We start from the raw sequence: 11,994 nt of genomic DNA on the forward strand, positions 1-11,994 counted from the left end.
CATGGTTTGTGTTTGTTTTCTATAGACATACATATTTATTTTCCTTTCTTTACTTTTAAAATGTAAATTGCTCAGATCAGCCTCTAAATCCAACCAGTTAAGCAATCTTGGTGGAAAGATTGCTGCAAGCACATCTACATATACACCAAACACATTCTCACAGACAGACACACTTATAGGCACTTGCAGGTTTTTCCAACAGTGAGAGACAAGAAAGTTTGAGTAAAGGAGAGTCCCAAGACATAGCAGTGAGTGCAGGAATTAGAAGAAAACTGCTTGAGATTGATTGGCCAGAGCTATACTGGATGACTTAGTCTGTTCTGTATTAAGATAGTATCAAGAAACCCCTTTTATGTATTATTTAGCAATGGATGGAGTTTCCAAGCTTTTTGAGAGAAAGGCAAACACCATCTCTTTTTGAAGGAAAAAGTTAATCAGTTAAAATGTGTCATTATCCCACTGTGAGTTTTTAACTTTTGTCCCCTAATAGATTTTTGCTGTTAGGATGGGAGAGAAATCAAAGTTCTCACATTATTTACGGGAGCTACTTAAATACCAGTGACTCCATTGAATTTGATCACATACTCTTGGCTCTTTCCCTTCATCTTGTTTATCCTCACAACAGTCCCATGAAGTAGGTTAAGAGAAAAGCAAGATAGGCAATATAGTGCTGCACGTTGCCATGGAATCTGCAGGACCCCCAAACACCATCTGGAGAACAATACAATTAAAAGATAATAATAAAATGGCAAAAAAGTTTGCAAAATTGCCATATCTCACAAGGACCTGCACATAATTTCTAATATGATATGAAATTTAGTGGTCTTGTCAGATTTAGGTCATTTTTTAAAAAAAAATTAATGCCTCAAAATTATTATTAAGATTTTGAATACCATAAACAAACTTCAAATATTCTTTGAATATAGAGGATGCATTTGTAATGGTATGAACACCAGACACATCCACACACCCCAATTTTACTGTTATACTTTTACCAAAATTACTGGAGAGAAAAGTTCGCACACCCAATATATTTCAAGGGTGATCACAGAGGTGCTTCACCTGCCTTATATTGGAGCTGACATTTCACATGGATTATATCTGATTTTATTACAACCAATCAAGTTCATGATCATCCCAGTCTTGGCATTTCATAGGTAGCAGGTTGACAAGAATTCACATAATGACTGTATTGACATATTGCACCAAAATCTGTCTTAGTTAGGATCTTGACAACGTATTAAATCATTGGGTAATTGCAAATGCTGTAAAATACTTGGCTGACTTTATCAAATTGATTATGTGCTGCCAACACTTAACATCCACATAGATATATTTTTATCTGTAATGATCTGTCCCTAACCTGGTCTTTCAGTGATGATTTGTCAAGCTGGAAGACAATACTGTCTGATGCACAGAACACAGTGAGAAAGACGCAAGGCTGGAAAACATTAAATATATTGAACCTGTTGTGTCAAAACAGCAGCTTGCAGGCTCTTCTGAGTAAGCAATACTTCACTGTCCTTAATAAGACCCCTTTCCTCCCAGGGAAGAAGTCAGGCCAGTATTAATGCTAACACATTTACTATTTATTTATTAAGTTGGTATGGTGCCCAATCCATTCCAACATACACCAGCTTGCAAGAACAATTAAAGTCTATGGAACACATAACAACAAAAAGCAATACAATTGCCACGGTAAAGATACTTCTAACTTCTTCTTTACTTCCTCTTTTACTGCTTCAGTTGTCAAGGGAGATACAAATATATAAGATATTTCTATATCTATTATAAACAATACTATAACATTTATGGTATATATAATACCGGTATTAAAACATCTATGATAAAGAATATAACAATTTAGTGAAATAACACTTTAAAAATATGTATTATTTTTTTTTGAAAAATCTAATACCATAATTGAAATTAGTAGTATCATTACCAATAGATTATTATTTAATTGTAATTATTATTGCTCCTCCATGCAGACCCACACCTACACAGCCACACCCAAACCTACACAGCCATACACACATACACCCAAGCACACATACTACTTCTTCTGGCTACTCTGCAAAGAGAGATATTATTGAAATTGGTGGAACTTATTTAATGTGATTAGGCAGCAAGATTTAACTGTGTGTTAAGATCATAAGATGCTGGAGCAAACCTGCCTTTCCACATTAATCCGTCAGAGGTTCCCTAGAGACCCACTAACAGGATGTAAAGAGGATAACCTGTCTAGTGCCCACAAGCTGCCTTTGATTCAAGAGATAGTATACATCCACTGACAATAGCAGTCATTGATTTTAATAGGCCTGTCCTGTATGGAGGTGTCTAGACCACATAAAACCCACCTAAATTTGGAGCCTTTGTTGCATCTTCTGGCAGTTCTATTCTTTAATAACTAGGTACTGTAAAGAAGGATTTTCTTTTATTAATCCTGGATCTCCCCGCATTTGTTTCAGTGTTTGATCTTGCATTCCAACATCATGAGCAAAAGAGAAAAACTTTCCTCACTCAGTTTCCATGCTGTGTACTTGTCACATCCACCTTACCCTGTTCCTTTGTAAGCCAAACGATGTCCTCAGTGCTACAGTTTGTCTGTGGGTTGAGGTGAGAAAGCTGTTGTAAACTATTCCCTTTGATTGTATTTTTCTGCATTCCCCCCCCCCCCCATAGGATTGGAAATAACCTCAATGCTTAGAAATAATGCTTGATGTTTGAGATCACTGAGTGAGATTAAGGATTTAAGGCTTCATGTCTCTCCTTGTCCTGGGAACAGTAATGAACAGGACACCCACAAGGAACAGTAAATTTCACTCTAGTTAAGCGCTATAGACTTTAAACAAAAACTGGTGAAGAATTTCTCCTAATCATGTGGAAATAGCAGCTACAAAATGGTGCAGTCTCAGTATAGTTAAAATGAGGCTAAACTTTCTCAATGCACAGTTCTGCCCACCTAACTGAACCATCCTATCGGATAATGCAGAGAGCTTGAGCCTAACACAAAGGTCTGCCAACATCCGTCTGGAAGTTGGGAGAGAGGTGAGAATAGCAATATTTGCACTTCTTATTTTATTTATCCTAGCTGAGATGATGATGATGATGTTTTTGGCTTGGCATCTGTTCCAAGACATGGATTTATCAGCAACCAATGTCAGACTACCTGACAGGTTGAGAAGCCTTTTCCAACCATTCCCAGGTGCATCTATGGGATGCATCCTTTCTCTTTCTTCTTTTACTGTACTTTACAATATTGAACCCTAATTTTAAAGACGCATCATTGTGTAAGCTCATCTTTCTGTATCCAAGGGAAGATATCTTCTTATATCCTAGGAGGTTAGAAAAATAAAAAATTCTATGCCTCTAAAGCCATAGTATTGTATCTTAAATTGTACCTATCAAATTTACTTATGAGCCCTGGTGGTGCAGTGGTTAGAATGCAGTATTGTGGGCTAACTCTGCCCACAGTCAGGAGTTTGATCCTGACTGGCTCAAGGTCAACTTAGCCTTCCATCCTTCTGAGGTCAGTAAAATGAGGACCCAGATTGTTGGGGGCAATATGCTGATTCTGTAAACCGCTTAGAGAGGGCTGTAAAGCACTGTGAAGTGGTATATAAGTGCTAAGTACTGTTGCTATTACATGGACAGCCATTTGTCTTTATCTTTCTAACTTGAAGAGCTGGAACAGCTCAACTTCACACTATGTGCTCTCTCTTAATAACACACATGCAAAATGTCCCATAAAACTGTTATTCTTGGGATCCAAATCTCATATCTAACTATCACTGTCCCCAACCTATGGTCCACAGCCTGGTACCGGACCGTAGCCTGTTGGCCATCGAGCCCCAGGAATAGTTGGCGAGGCCCCCCCCACTCATGGTAGCACCACCGCACGGGTGCTAGCAGCCCAATTTGCGCATGGACAGGGACTGTAGTACTGCCGCCAGTGTCACACGGGTGCCAACGGCCTGTTTGCGCATGTGTGTGGGTGCTAGCGTGAATGCACGCAGCCCGCTTGCACATGTGTGCACATGCTAGCACCGCTGTCGTGTGTGCGTACATTTCCCTGCTGCTCCCTTTCCTTCCGGGCCGCCAAGCTGGAAAGATTGGGGAGCTCTGTCGTAGATCACTCAACCACTTGTCTGAAATGGTACAGGGTTTCCTGCTTGAGCAGGGGGCTGGACTAGAAGACTACCAAGGTCCCTTCCAACTCTGTTATTCTGTTATTCACTCATGCATCCCACGGTAACACATTCAGAAAGTAAGTCCCTTCCCCTGTAATTACCTTGATGCAGTTTTAAAAGGTAAAACACAAGATGAGAATGCATCCATTCACTCTTTTCTCTCTTTGCTGAAAGAATTTTGCAAGACTTTGCCAGGTAAGACTGGCTAATGTATAAGACATGAGCAATAACCAGAAAAATTACAAGCATAAGGATCAACTTAGATGCAGATACGGGTGTTATATATAGCCAGTTCTGCTCTGTATCCAACAAGCCTTTAGCCTGGCTAGGAAAGAAAGATTAATAAACAAAGAAGCAAGAAAATGCTGGAGGTCCCTTTGAGAAGTCATGTCAGGAAATAAATAGACTGGTAGTAACATAGCATCAAAATTCATCATTGGCCCCCTGCTGCTGATTAATTCTTGTCCATTCTCATTTTGGTTATTCAGCTACTCTGAACTGTATCTCCCAACACAAAGTCCAGCTTAGAATTGGCTCCTTTGGGCAACGTTCCAACTTTTGGATCTGTGTGATTGGCTGAGAGGGATGTTACATCATGACATTCTGAAGATCTATAACCTCTAGATTCCTGATTGACTTCAGCTAGGCTCATTCTTCTTATCATACCTTATTTTCAAAATATACTGAGATTACTATATTTCTGTTCCTAACAGGAGCAGACACAATATTAAAAATAAACACATTAACCTTGAAAGATAGTTCATTTTTGTTTCATAAAACTAATAATAACAATAGTCAATCAGTGCTGTATATTGTGATTCAACATTCAGTAGAGATTACGCAAAGCTAAAGCTAATGTTCAGAGCTACAATGGCAGTGGAAAAAGGAACTTAGGACCATTTTTCATATTTAGGACCATTGCAGCATCCCCATGGTCACGTGATTTATATTCGGGTGCTGGACAACTGACTCACATTTATGATGATTGCAGTGTTGTGGGGTCATGTGATCCCCTTTTGCAACCTTGTGACAAGCAAAGTCAACGGGGAAACCTGATTCACTTAACAACCGTGTTACTAATTTAAAAACCGCAATGATTTGGTTAACAAATATGACAAGAAATGTTGTAAAATGGGGCAAAACTCAATACATTTCTCACTTAGCAACATAAATTTTGGGCTCAATTGTGGTCATAAGTCTAGGACAACCTGCATTTCTGAACAATTCCGTAACATTAGAGAGGAAGAAATGTATATTAATTACTATTTGGATTCAATAAGCATTGTAAGCCTAATACAGTCATAGGAACAACAAATGGAAGATAAAGGTGCAGTTCAGGTATAAGAAACATTAATGTGCAACCAATATAGTACCACCCAAACAATACATATCCAATACAATAAAGCACTGGCACTGGGATGATGGTGAGGGGGTCAAAAAAGTCACAGAAGCAGGATTAAAGCCCTGCCATTTTGTATGTGTGTCAACATCCACACCATGTCCCCAAAGTGTCAGGAGATCTGATCATCTTTCTCCTGTTACATATGTAACGTCACATAGATAGTCCCTAAGCTGGCCTGAAGAACCAAGAAATCACCAACCATAAATGAGAGCAAGCTGCCTTTTCTGCTGATTATGCTGATCCTGCAACTGTTCTTCTCCGGTTTCTCCACCCAACCCTTATGACATTCATGGGATCAAAACTGTGTGTGGGGTTCTGAGGAAAATCTTTGTAATTGTTATGTTTGTCTGCATAATTATCTGCTAAGCTTGAGGACTTTGTCCTGACTTGCTTCTTTTTTATTCCCACCAAGAGAAGTTATAAAATCAAAAGGAAATAGAAAATCTCTTGGGAAACTTCTGCCTGGACTATAATGCTGTTCTGCCACAACCAATTTCATCCCTGGGACCTGCTACAAGTCCTGCTTTTGCAAATTTGCCAGCAACTGCTTAATAAGATAAACATGAGTGACTCAATAGCCAAAGAAGATTCAGAGACTCCATTACAGGCTCCCCAGATACAGTACCAAATTTCCATCAAGTCTGCAGGCTGAAGTATTATACAGCCAGTTGTTTTCTCTTCCAGCTCTTGATAACAATGCATCAATATGTAAATGAGCTGGCTATTTGTTTTGCTCTTCATAAGTTATATCTATTGTACAAAATAATATTTATAGGCACTGTGCACTTCAAAACACAGTTCAGAAGTGCTTTGCACCCACATGAGCATTAGAGCTCTTTGTTGTTCAAACAGCCTGATTCTTTTCAGGTTTTCACACAAATACAGAGAAAAGACACTTTACATCAGGGGTGTCAAACTGCCGACCCGCGGGCCGGATGCATCATGGCGAAACCACGCCCATCCCATTGTCGGCAATGGAAAAAAAGTCACGATACATCGCGACACGTCACGTGACGTCGCAAGTTTGACATCCTTGCTTTAGATTCTTCAAGAAATTCATTCATTAAAAATAATGGCGGATTTAAAGTAGCAGCTACAGCCTTTTTTCAAGTCCCAAAACATTTCTGGATGAGTCTCAAAGTATGCAGACCCCCTAATGTACATAATAACATTGTTCCAGCAAGAAAAATGTCTGTCTGGCAGAACTGAGAAATATTACATGGTATATGAGGATTCAAACAGAGCTTCTATTGAATGAATATTGTATTATTTTGGAAGGAAGATGGAGAAGCAAAACAAGTATAATTTCCATATTACTCTTCTGATGATATAATACTACCATTCATTCACGCCTTCTTTCTAAGTATTTTTCCCTACCCTCATCTATTTCTTTCAACATCTATGGGAAGTTAACTGCTTCCTATAACTAATTAGAGCAGCATGGTGGCCTAGTGGTGAGGACACTCACCTCCCATTCAGAAAGTTGAGAGTTCAATCCTAGGTAGTGACAGATGTTTCTCTCTCAGGGCGCAAAGAGAAAATATCTGCTGCAAACTCTGTGTAGGCGTCAGGAAGGGCATCCGGCCAATACTCAGTTCCCTTCAGTCACCTCAACTCTACCCTGAATTAAGGGATTACGGAGTCATAAAAAGAAAAAAAATACTAAAAGTGTCAAAGCACTTCCCAAATTATAAAGTAGAATAAAATGCCTAAAAAATATTCAAAATCCAGGGGAAAAAACTTGACTAAAAGATACTGGTTTCAAATCTTTCCTTACTACTAGGCATTATGAACATTTGCCAGGTTTCCAGAGAAAAGCATTTCAGAGCTCAGGGCTGGCTATTCAAAAGGCCCAAAATCTTTCTAACTAGAGACAACTGAAGTTGCATCTCTCATACAAATCTTAATAAGGGTGGGAGCTATATAACTGAAGTCTGGTAATATAAAGGACACTTTCTTTCTTTCTTTTATTTTTAACCAATTTATTAGAAGCAGAGAACACTCACCCTTCAAGATAAAAGAACAAAAGGCAAGGAGAAGCGTCTTAAATTAAAAAGCTTGGGAATCTCATATAAGCAGTCAGCAAATTTGCAATGAAGTCACGCTTCCCCTGATGTAAATCCCTTTTTGTTCTGGGTGGCCCATGCCCAATCATGTCTTCAGCGGATTATAATGATAATGATAATTATATGATATCGTCATTATAGCATGATAATATCATGAAAATGCCTGTTTCGGTACTTTGGGGGGGGGAACACATACAAGCTTTCAGACTTACTGCAATTCCTAACTATATGGAAAGAAGATTCACTATATGGAAAGAGGGAGATTCACAAGTATTATGTCTGAAAGGTTGAACTTTCACTACATTTATTTTTCATGTTATTTTCTTGCCATGTACAGATAGTCCTCGGATTAGGACGGCAATTGGATCAGGATTGCCATCGCTAAATGATTGTAGTTGTGAAACATAAGGCCACATGACTGCTTTGCTTAGTGATGGCAATCCAGGCAGTCCCAGTTTCCATCATAACCCCAAGATATGTGAGTTATTAAGCAGAAAGTGCCTGGAATCCCAGGTATGGCGTGCAGGAGATAAGAAGTCCTGGGAAACCACAAGTGAGTTGGGAGAAGGAGTGCAATGAATTCAGGGAGGCCAAGGAGAGGAGGCTGTGGGCCAGTGTTAGCATGTATGAGTGCAAGAAGGCTGAGGGAAGGAGAGTGCAGTGCAGTGCAAGCATGTATGAGTGTGGAGGAACAAAAGGAAGAAGGGCATGTTACAGTGCAAACATGTACAAATCCCGGGAGGCTGAGGGAAGGAGAGTGCATTGTGATGTGAGCACATTTGAGTGCAGGGAAGCTAAGGGGAGGAGGGCATGGCAAGAAAGTACAAGTGCAGGACACCTGAGGGAAGGAGGATGTGGCAGTGCAAGCCCATTTGAGCTCAGGAGGCTGAGGAAAGGAGGACATGGTATTGCAAGTAGGTACAAGCACGAGGAGGTTGAGGGAAGAAGGGCCCAACAAGGTATGTAGGAAGACTTACCAGAGCAAATTGCAACTTTCCCTGGCAGCTTTCCCATTGACTTTGCTTGCGAGCAAAGCCAGCAAGGAAGGTCCCAAATGGCGATCATTTAACCGCAGGAGATTGCAACCGTCGTAAGTATGAGACGGTTGCTAAGCACCCCAATTCCAATCACATGACTGCAGGGTTGCAGCAATGATCAGACCTTCCAGGACTGGTCGTAAGTTCCACTCTTTCACTGCTGACACAATTTCAAATGGTCGCAGAATGAGTGATCAGTAAGGGAGGACTACTTGTATAAGCATATAGACCAATTTGACTGGAAACCTGGGAAGCTTTGATAACCCTTGCCCCTAAGAGGAACAAGAGGTAGAAGTTGCAGGTCATTCCAGTCTCCTCCAGGGAAATCAGGAAAAAAAGTGATCAGCCAAGGTGTTTGAGGAGGGACATTTCTGTTGGAACCCCTCACCTTGCCAATGTGGGTTTTCTCAAACAACAATAATAATAAAGTTGGAAGGGACATTGGAGGTCTTCTAATCCAACCCCCTGCTCAGGCAGGAAACCCTATACCATTTCAGACAAATGGCTGTTCAGTCTCTTCTTAAAAACTTCCAGTGTTGGAGCATTCACAGCTTCTGGAGGCAGATTGTTCCATTGATTAATTGTTCTCACTGTCAGGAAATCTCCCCTTAGTTCTAGGTTGATTCTCTCTTTGGTTAGTTTTCATCCATTGCTTCTTGTCCTGCCTTCAGGTGTTTTTGAGAATAGCTTGACTCCCTCTTCTTTGTGACAGCCCCTGAGATATTGAAACACTGCTATCATGTCACCCCTCGTACTTCTCTTCATTAAACTAGACATACCCAATTCCAGCAACCGTTCCTTATATATTTTAGCCTCCAGTCCCCTGATCATTTTTGTTACTCTTCCTTGTACTCTTTCTAGAATCTCAACATATTTTTTACATCGTGGTGACCAAAACTGGATGCAGTATTCCAAGCGTGGCCTTACCAAGGCATTGCAAAGTGATATAAACACTTCACGTGATATTGATTCTATCCCTCTGTTAATGCAGCCTAGCACTGTGTTGGCTTTTTTGGCAGCTGCAGCACTCTGCTGACTGATTTAAATGATTGTCCACTAGGACTCCAAGATCCCTCTCACTACTATTGAATAAGGTACCACCTATACTATACCTGTGCATTTGGTTTTTCTTGCCTAAATGTAGAACCTTACTTTTTTCACCATTGAATTTCATTTTGTTAGATAGCGCCCAGTGTTCAAGTCTGTCAAGATCCTTCTGTATCCTAAGCCTGTCTTCTGGAGTGTTGGCTATTCCTGCCAGCTTGGTGTCGTCTGCAAACATGATGAGTTCCCCATCTATCCCCTCATCCAAATCATTGATGAAGATGTTGAGGAGCATTGGGCCCAGAACAGAGCCCTGGAGCACCCCACTACACACTTCCCTCCATGTAGATGCAGTTCCATTGAGGACCACACACTGAGTACGGCCGGTCAGCCTTAGAGAAAGTAAGGTGAGAATTATCAATTTAGCATTTCTGAACAACTCTTCTATTGGCAACAAGGCATCAGAAAGCAGCTGTGCTGTTTTTTGAAGCAACCATTGTTATTTATAAGTTTTCCAAACTCTTGTGGGTCTTACATAATGGTTTCCTAATGATTATATACACAATTGGCCATGGGTGTCACGAATCTGATACCCGGTGCCCTTCCTCTCCCATATCTTAAGCCACCTGGAGGGGGACATGTGAACAAGTCATAAAGGTGGGAAGCAGGGCGGCTCCCTGCATTTCTGCAAAGAGATGTGGCATCTGTACACACATCTCGATTTGGGCCACAGGTTGTCATTCCAGCATCATGGTTTCTCACCAGCTTTCTACCTGGCCTACATATACCATGGCTTTTAGGTTTCAGGCAGTGGTGGGATTCAAATATGTGAACAACCGGTTCTCTGTGTGGATGCCGCTTCCGGAAGTCCATTCTGGGCCTGGGCAACAAAAAATTAGCTACCGGTTCTGCCGAAGTGATGCGAACTGGCTGAATCCCACCACTGGTTTCAGGTATTTCCCAAACATTCTTTATTACACTTAAAAGTGCCACACATTAAAGTGCTTATTCTCCTCTCCCTTTGTATACATGAATGAAACAAAACTTGTACTCAGCACAGGGATGTTTCAAGGTTGGGGCCTGGTTTTAATCTCCTTTTCCTGCCTATGCCAATAGTCTGCAGCTTTGATCTTGCAAATTGTTTGCTTACTGCAGGAACTCATGGGCTCTTTTGCTGAATCCCTAACATGCTGAGAAAGCAGAAGTTCATGCATCATGCAATGAGCACATACTCACAGCAATAACAAGCAGTGTTGGATGGTGGTTCATGCATGGCCCTAATAAAAAAGTGTTACAATGCCAGGACTTTGCCCAAAGCACTTTTGACAATATCTTGAAAAAATTGTAAGTTGGAACATCTCCAATATTTTCAGGTCTGGCAAGCAAGTTGCTAACCATAGCTAAATAGGTTAGAGTTGCAGATTATCTGTACCTACCAGAATTTTGCAATTAGATTGCATAGTTTCTTTTCCCATGAATCATGATTGTAAAATGACATTTGGTCATAAAATTTACATAGCCTATAATTTACTTTTAGGGAAGTTTAAAAGGTGCCATACCCTGAACTTGGCACCGAGGAACATATTTACTTTTTTTCTATTTGTTTGTGTGTACTCTATAGATTTGGCAAGATGAAAATAATTTCAGGCGACAGATTATTAATCCACATAGAGTACATATATATGGATTAGTCTTGGTGTTTACAGTACATTTAAAAAAGAAAAAAAAAACCTTATATAGCTATTTCCTCATGTGTGTTTTATCTCAGAACACTTGATTACAAAATCAGGATCTCTCTTATTTTGAATATGGATAAATTTCAGAATACACTGAAGTATATCATGAACTGAAAGTGACTGAAATTAGTTGAAGCAAATGATGAAGACACATAGACAATACATTATTTTGATACAGTGGTATTTGTACAATATAACCTAATGACTGCTAACACTCTAAACACATTAGATGTTTAGATAACTTAAACCACTGAAGATAAAAGACTGTAAAATATTATATTGGTGTTAATTATGATTTAAAATGTCAATATTAAAGACCATCAGATTATTTACCTTTTTTATCCAGAACTGAATAAAAAATGCTGCAGGTTACATTAAAGTATTTGTTGTAGGACAAACATTTTTGTCTTAAGCTGATAATTTGGTATTAAGATCTCCATTGTAATTGATACTGAATATTAATGTCCATGTTGAGAAGAAAAGATTAAGAAAGCAAATTTGACAATTAAAAAATTA

This window comes from Protobothrops mucrosquamatus, unplaced genomic scaffold (assembly GCF_001527695.2).
Source record: "Protobothrops mucrosquamatus isolate PMUCROS unplaced genomic scaffold, P.Mucros_1.0 scaffold1422, whole genome shotgun sequence".
NCBI lineage: Eukaryota > Metazoa > Chordata > Lepidosauria > Squamata > Viperidae > Protobothrops > Protobothrops mucrosquamatus.